The following is a 9,265-nucleotide window of genomic DNA, read 5'->3' on the forward strand; positions in this document are numbered from 1 at the left end:
TAGCCTTTGCAAATGGTACTGCAGTGGTGTTTAAACATCTTGAGAGATGTCCACATATATCCTGTTTGTACAGGTGACACACAGACTAGATGTGGAGGCCTAAGAGATCTAGGAAGGCACTTCAGAGGGAAAAATATATATATATATATTTTTGACACATGAAATAGACAAGCTTTTGAGGACTTGCCAAGGCTGCCTGTGGCCAGTTGCTGCCAAACTTTTATCTGCTCCATGAAGGAGCAGGCAAAAGCGTGAATTCCTGGGAACCTGAGCGGGGCTGGCATGGGAAGGTGAGAATTAAACACTGCCCAGGCTTGTCCTGTCCTGCTCACAGGTGCTGGGCAGAGCTCAGGGTGCCAGTGCTAGACAGGAGATGTTCCTGGTGGTCTGGAGAGCCAGGCTGTCCTGCGTGGGGCTGAGGAAATAAAACCCTGGTGCTGCTCAGTGGCAGCCTGGCTGTCAAATTTACCCTGAGTCCCTGACTGAAATCCTCACCCGGCTGTGCTGAGCTTCCCAAACCCCTGGTTCTGGAGGCACAGGGAGCCTCTTCCTCCCACAGAGGTAATTTCTCCTCCTGGCTGGTGTGTGATGGTGCTGCTAGGATAATTCTGACCTGATAATTTGTCCTCTTGCATGGTTTAAATGGGAAAATCAACACCTGTTGCTGTGAGAGGTTCTACAGGACTGAGATTGGGAATAAGGGGATTTCCCTCCCATCCTGTCCCTCACTCCTCACGCCCTTTTCCAATCCAGCTCTGTTCCCTTTGCTTTTCCTTGGTTTTACAGGGTGAATATCTCCTGGTTTAGTGCTCCAGATGCTCAGCACTGCTAATCTCCAGCACGTGCCAATATTTACCATGTTTTGGTGCAGATCCTCAAGGCTTTGTGTGTGTGTGTGTCATTCCCAGCCCTCCTGAACAAGAGACAACAATTAGTACCTGATACTTTACAAGGAAAACTTCAGAATTAAAACAGAATGCACATAAAAATGAAAACAAAACAAAACAAAAACCCTAAGAGAAAAAAAAAATAAAATTCCTTCAGTTTATGAGCTTTTTCTAAACCATGGCATGACTGGGATATACACTAATTGCGTTAGACAGGAAATACATTGTTCGTCACAGCCATATATTTGTAAGGAGTTAATGATGTTTTGGTGGAAAATGCACCAGAAATAAAATAAAATAAAAAATAAAAATAAAAATAATCCCAATTGCAGTTTCTTTCTCCTGGTGCCAGGTATAAAAGCAAGCACCCATGGCTGAAAAACACAAAAATGTGTATTCTTACATTCCCAGTAAGATGTGAGCCAAACAATCCTTATCAAAATGCACATTTTGGAACAACAGAGACATTCTACTGCCTTGGTTCTGAAATAGGAAAATTCCAGTTAAAATGACTTTTGTGCTACAAAAATAAGATGCAGTGGCATTAACAGACTAATTTATAAAATTCAAGCTTTTTTTCCCACGTGCATAATTCCATTTCTGCATGAGAACACCTCAGGCTTTCCAACGTTTGTGTGTTCACTGAAACAAAAACCTTGCAGTATCTTCTCAAAACCCATTCAGTGCTTCAAATTCAGGGTCCCCATCCACTCCCACTCAGAGCTAAAAGGGAGAGTCTCACTTCCTGTAACAGGATAAATTTCACAGACTGTGACAACGTTGAATGGAACAAATTAATCCATTTGTTCCTCACACATTTCATCTGCAGTAGCTAAAACGTTGTACCATTTCCCCTCACCCCAATATCTGGCAATTTTACATCAGCAGGAAGCTAGATTTTTCAGGCAGCACATTAAGTGCTGTTGTTTGAACTGAAGTGGTGGGGTTTTGGCTTAGTATTAATTAAAATTGCACAAGGAATAATCACAGCCAATGTCTCTGTAAAGGCAGGGAGACAAGGCACTAGCTGGTAAGTTTCACTGAGTTCCAGGGAGCCAGAAGAAATATATTTATTTCTTTCCTTCAAGGTTTTTTTCACTCCTATCCTTAAAACACTAATTCTTGCCACAGCAGCTCTGGTATTTCTGTTGTTTTTCTTTTAAATCAAGGATTTCCAAAAAGCTGGGTGCAACCTCTGATTTCAGAAACTTTCCCCAGGAGATCAGGAGGTATTTTCAGTTTATTATTTATAAGATCTTCAATTTACCATGATTGAACACCTCCTGAGGTGTTCTCCATCTCCAGTAAGCCTTTAAGCATTTAACTGGTGTGTGATAGGCCTGAAATCTGGTTTAATTCCTAGATCACCCCTTAATTTGTTCGCTGCAACATTACAGTAAATCAATACAAAATTTAATGTTATGGGGCAGAACCTGTATGAAATCAGAAGAAAGTGCTTAATCATGTATATATACATATTTATGCACTTTTTTTCCTTCAAGCTGATAACTTGTCATAAATCAGAAATCAAAGCCCTCCTCTCCCCAGACCAAAACCACACACATAAAGAAAACAAATCTGAGTTTTTCAGCTCTGGACATGATTTCCCATTGTTTCCTTCAAGCTAAAGCTGGTCTTTCCAGTGAAAAGGAATTTGCTGCATTTTGTTGAATCAACAATGAGCAGGTTTTTCACTGCCAGCTGCAGTTCCCTGTCACAAAATATCAATCAAGGCTCTTCAAGAGACTGAAAAGCTCTGTTCCAGTTACACCCATAACTGCACAGATGTGAAGGCTGAGAGAAAGGGGCAGTTTAAACTTCACTTATTGAAAAACCCCATCGTTCAGCCACTCCTCAAACATGGCCTGTGAAATGGAGTGTGGGACCCTGGAAAATCCTGCCCCTAATCAGCAAAATGAATTTGGTGGAATTTAAAGTTAAACCTCTTCCCAAATCAGCAGATCCTCACTGCTAATGTCCCTCCTTTTCAGATTTGTTTCAATTGACTTGAGGTGACTTGGATCCTCATACAACTCAAGAAATAATCTTAAAATCCTTTTTATATCAGGGCTGTTGCCTGTGGTGCCACCTGGGAATTTTTAAGGGTTGAAATGGTTTGCATAAACACATTTACAGTAAAACTCACGGTCTGCCAAAGTCCCTTGGGGTTGTAGTCCCCAGGATATACCATGCAGACCCTGGAATTTTGCAGAACTCTGCAGGGAATATCCAAAAGGTGCAGAATTACACATATAATCTTGCTGCAGCATTGGGAAGATTAATGGGTCACCAACAGAGGGGAAATGATAGCATAAACCCATCCAGAGGCAGGTTCTTCATGTCATTAAAGTGATCAGGAAATCTTCAGTTCTCCTGAAAATCTGCTTAGTGAGTTACATAAATCCCTGGCAGCAAATTGTGTGGAAGTAGCTGGAGTGTCATTCTCCAGTAGTGCCTGAAAATGTTTGGTTGTGTTCCTTTGGCTAACTGCTAGGAAGACTTTTCTAGCCCACATTATAATATTTTCTTTTTGTTGTTCTTTGTTCTACAGAGCTAATTTTTAGGGGAAACTCTCACTTTATATACAAGATGTCTGAGCTTGACACTGGGACATCACTAATTTCTTTTATCCTTCCAAACCCTGAAGTGAGTAAATGGTTGTGATTATTAGAGGTTTGTTGGGTTTTTTTTTGGTGGTCCTTTAAGAGGCCCCAATTATTCTAATAATGTGTGAATTACTCTGAATTAGTAAGATCTCATTGCTGCCAGGACATGCTGGGGAGAACATCTGGGAATTTTGAAGGAAACATGGGTAAAAATTGAAAAAGGTGAATTATGGAGAATGAAACCTTTTTGCATATCAATTAAACTTCTTTAATTTTGGTTAGCTTATTGTTATATAAGATATCTATTTATCTATCTATCTATCTATCTATCTATCAATCTATCTATCTATATCTTGCTATATATATATGTGATATATATAAAAATATATATAAAAATATATACAGCGATATATATTTTTATATATAATTTATATATAAAATATCATATATATAATTTTATATATAAATTATATATATAAAATATATGTAGCTTATATATAGTGATATATATTTTATATAAATAATTTTTATATATAAAATATATATATAATTATTATCATATATTTCTTTCATTGATTCTCATGGGGCAGATTTCTTGTTTCTGCAGGTGTGAACAGTTGTCTTGCTAAAAGTTGTTATTGTGTTAACTGACTTCCATTCTTGCAATCTTTTCACAGGGGAAGTTGGAAGGCAGCTCTCGTGCAGTCCCGACTTGATCCCAGTTTAAGAGGTGGGAAATTTTTTCCCCTCCTCGCATCCTGAAATCCTCGTGGCAGACGAGTTTGTCACTGGGGGAGAGATTAGAGGAGTGGCAGAAAGGGTCTGGAGTGTGGCAGTGGAACCAGGGCCAGCCACAGGAGAACTTTAAATACACTGAAATCCGAGAAAATGCACCAAAATTTAAGTACACGGAAATCTGAGCAGGAGGAGGAAACACGAGGGCACAAAGAAATTCATCCAAAGGTGCAAAAGCAGCCAAACAAGTGGTATTTTCTCAGATAAAACCTTTAATCTGAGGAGATGAGGGTCAATTTGCAGGGTTGCATCTGTCAGCTGAATTTATTTGCGCCGTGCACACGTGGGGTTCAGGACAGCACAAGGAAGTCCCGGGGGCAGAGGGGTGGGGCTGCTCTGCCTGGCCTCACCTGCAGGACTGGGATCATCCAGCTGCAGGAATTGGGATCATCCAGCTGCAGGAACTGGGATCATCCAGCTGCAGGACTGGGATCCTCCAGCTGCAGGACTGGGATCCAGCTGCCCTGGGGTCCAGCTCCTCTTGCACGGGTCTGTGCTGAGCTCATGTGCAGATGGGGGAGCAAAAGGCCCTCTCCAGGTGGAGCATCCCCCCCTGCAGAACCACAGATCCCCTCTTCACCAGCCCACAGACACATCTGCAGCAGGAGAAGGCAGGAGAGCACAGCGTCCCTGGGCATGGCTGTCTGTGCAGTGATCTCCTCGTCGTACTTGGGCAGCTGCAGGACATGGTTCCCCCAGAGTAAGGAGACTCTGGTTGGGAGTTTTACTTCTACAGCTGCAAATATCTGATCTGGGTCCCATGCCAGATTCCAAGAGGCTCCATGGTGAAAGCTCCCTCTGGCAGATGGCAGCTGCCCAAATCACAGCATCCCTGAGGCTGGAAAAGCCCTCCCAGCCCTTGGAGTCCCAGCTGTGCCCGATCCCCACCTTGTTCCCAGCCCAGAGCCACCTCCAGGAATTCCCTGGACATCTCCAGGATGGGCACTCCAGCACTGGAAGAGAAGCCCCGTGAGCAGTTTTGTCACAGACTGATCCACCATCCCTGCAAACCCACAGTCCTGCAGCTTCTCCCTGCTGCCAGACCCTGAGCATCCCCTGCAAACATAGCCTTCCCTGCGCTTTGAGAACCACCCAGAAACCTCAGGATCTGCTGAACCACATCCCTTGCACGAGAAAACCATTGTTTTACAGCAGAGCTTGGTTCACAGGCTGCTCTGAGAGCAGCCCCCACAGGTTCCATGAGCAGCAGTTTTATGAGGTATCAAAGGCAGCACCAGACAAGGACTCTGGACACCCTTCCTGGGGTGCCAGGGCTGCCAAACAGCTCAGGAGCCCTCAGCCAGGGACCCTGGGGACTCTGTGCCCCCTGCCCGTGCCCAGTGTGGGGACAGGGACAGCCAGGTGTCCTCCAGGGACATGGGAGCAGGAGGAGACAGACCTTGGGAGGGGCAAATCCAGACCATTTATCCAGAGGGTGGCCAGAAGGATGCCAGGGGGTGTTGCTGCATTTTCCACCTCAGAGTGATGTGAAGAGGGGTCCCTCCTTCAGGTCTGAGTCTGACACCAACCCCGTTTTGCTCTGTGTGATGCTTTATGGAGAATTCTGCAAATTGCAGGTCTGAGTCCACTCCTGGCTGGCAGTGTGCTGAGCATGAGATGGATTATTCCTGGCCCAATTAATATAATAAAATTAATTTAGAATTATTATAACAGTATTATATAATTACAATTACATATAATTATTATATAATTAATATATTAATATAGTAATATAATATATTATATATATTATTACTATATATTATATATTATATATAATATAATATATAATTAATATATTAATATAATTAATATATAATTAAATATAATTATAATTACAATAATATAATATATAATATAAAATATACATGACACAAGAATAATATTATATATTAATTATATATAAAAATTACATATAACATATAATTATATATAATATAGGATTTATAATTTATATATTACAGAATAATTTATACAATAAATTATTATAAACATATATAATAATATATAATAATTATAATTATAATCATAAATAAAATTATAAAATTTTAATATATAAATATATTAATATAGTATATAATATTTTAAATACAGCACATAATATATATTATATACTATATATAAAAGATATAATATGTATTATTGTTAAGAATATTAATACTAATATTAATAACACTAATAACAATGGCAATGACAATAACGATAATAATAATAATAATAATAATAATAATAATAATAATAATAATAATAATAATAATAATAATAATAATAATAATAATTTATTTTGCAGCTGTGGACCGGCCTTGCCCTTGCTGGCACATGGGGCCTGAAATTCAGAATGTACTTAATCAGGATCATCTGCCACATTTTGCATAAATTTCCCTCTCTGTATCTTAATTATATTCCCCTGTGACTTCCCCAGGACTCCAGGGAAGATTGAGAGGCATCTGCCAGATAACTTTTAACTTTTCATTTGGTCCAGAGAGAAGCTGGAACAAAAAATTAATAAAATCTAAACGATTACAGAATTTCTACTTTGCCCCTTTAGGCAGCTGAGAAGGCTCATGCTACCTCTACATCAAAGCAAATTAAAAAATGTGTGTTCTTTTGACAAACTGGAGCTCCCACAGGGAATTAAAACATTGCAGCATCAGTGCCAAAAGAACAGTGACACTGAAAAGCAACAGCTTCATCTGCTCTTTCTTCTCTTTCTGCCTCCCTCTTAGGTACAAATCAGTGTTTCCTGAATTTCTCAAGAGGTCAGTAACTAAAACCTCACTGCCCAGGTGATTTTGGAGCTTGCTGATCTCAAGGGTAAACTTGGACATCAGAAAACTGATTTTTCTGGTTAATTCATGGGCTTTTCTTGAATCAAAATTAGCCAGTGTTAGGTCTTCAGGGGAAAACTTGTTTGCGTGGGCTTAGTAAAATCAAAGTTTCTGCAGTCCTCTGAACAAAAGAAGTTTTGCTTTAGAGCATGTTTAATTTTCAGTTATATTATTTTTTAGTTATATTGAGTTTTACCTAAGTACCTCTACCTTCATCTAAATAAATCTGGTTTAAATAATGCTGTGCCAGGGCTGAGGAGCAACACTGTTTTAGAGGTGAGCAGGATGTAAAGATGTGAGTTCAAACTGTGTCAAGGCCATTTCCAGTTAATCCAATTTCCTGCGTGCCACCAGCTACAGAGGCTTTTACTTTTTTACTGTGGATTCAGGGAGAACTTTGCTCTTCTCTTTGGACCAGATCAGACAGAAACCTGGCACAGACTCCTTTTAACCAGTTCCAAGGTGTAAGTAGCTGAATCTTCTAGAGAAAAGACTTATGGACAGCGCTGTCTGCCTCATCTGAAAAGGAATAATCAAGAAACTCATTAAAAATAAAAAGTTTATTTCTATGAATTCCTTAGCATGACTACAAATAGAATTTTTTGAAGGCATTTTTTTTTTAGCAAATTGTGGAAATAGTCAAATACACATTGCCCTCAGAAGTGGAATGAAGAAGGTCACAGAGTGGTTCTCACTCTGTCCCTTTTTCCTGCCCCTGGAGCACAGTGAGAGCTCAGGGAGTGCTGAGATGGGGAGAAATTTGTCTCCCTTCCCTGGAAATTGCTGTCTGGGGGAGCAGAGAGCCTCCAGCCTGGGCCTCAGGTGGGGCTGGTGGTTACACAGAATCCCACAAAATCCCCACAAAATCCCCACAGAATCATGGAATGGTTTGGGTTAGAGGGACCATAAAGGTTCTCCTATTCTTCCTTCAGCACTGGGGGTCTGTAGAGTTCTGTCCTGCCTCGTTGTTTACTGCTGCCCCAGTTTTCTGTCACCTGCCAAGTTCAGCACTAACAGTTTTAAATGTTTACCCTGGGTCATTCACAAAATGCTGCATGGCACAGGCCCAATAACTAATTTCTACAGTCAGTGGTAAAAGCCCATCTTGTTTTTCGGTTTTCTGTTTACAATTACACTTAGAAATCTGCCATTTAATGTATGCCACGTGTGGGTTATTTTCTTTTCTTTTTGCTTTTTATTGGCGTGCTCTGTGTCATGTAGGAGTGTTTGTATATCATAGCATTATTAGATTGACTGAAATGTTTTGAGTAACTGTTTGACAGTTAAGTTTTTCTCTTGACCCAAAGACTTTGTGAACTTCTGATTAATTCAATAAAGAGCTTAGGTTCAGGCAAATTTTAGAATTCCAAAAAAGAATAATTAAGATTTTTTCAGACTGGAACACTGAAAATATGTGTCCAGCAATACTCTGGTAGCAAAATGCCATTTAAAGGAAATTAAGGATTTCTTAAATTATAATGACATTTGTGGTACTGAACTCAATAAGCTGAGATGCAAAATAATTCCTTTTTAAAATTAATTTATTTAGCTTTTTAGAAGAATGCTACTTTGTACACTTTTGCCTTGCAGAATTTGCTTCTCAGCCTCCCCGGTTTTACAGGAGGTGTAAGGCTGATGACTGATATGTAGGAACTTAGAGAATTATAAAATAATGTCCCACATTACCAGTCAGGCAAAACCATACACACTTAGTCTGAACAAGTCCTGAATAAATGAAAGGTTTAGAAATAACAGGGGGAATGGGAGTCAGTGGAAATTAAAAAAAAAAAAAAAAAATAGAGGCTATGGTGGACTACCCTGCCAAGGCCAGGCCATTATCATGGTCTAATTAAGAATCAAATCCTTGTTTAAAAGTCACTGATTTCTGCCCCTCACTGGCTCTGGCAATCCTGGTGTGTAAGCCATCACATTTTAAGTGGAGTGGGATGGAATGGAAAGGAACAGAATATAAATAGTAATAGAATAGAATAGAATAGAATAGAATAGAATAGAATAGAATAGAATAGAATAGAATAGAATAGAATAGAATAGAATAGAATAGAATAGAATAGAATAGAATGGAATGGAATGGAATAGAATAGAATGGAATGGAATAGAATGGAATAGAATAGAATGGAATAGAATAGAA

The sequence above is a fragment of the Pseudopodoces humilis genome, chromosome 4 (genome assembly GCF_049639895.1).
Source record: "Pseudopodoces humilis isolate 2021_Gansu_Grassland_sample_001 chromosome 4, ASM4963989v1, whole genome shotgun sequence".
Taxonomy (NCBI): Eukaryota; Metazoa; Chordata; class Aves; order Passeriformes; family Paridae; genus Pseudopodoces; species Pseudopodoces humilis.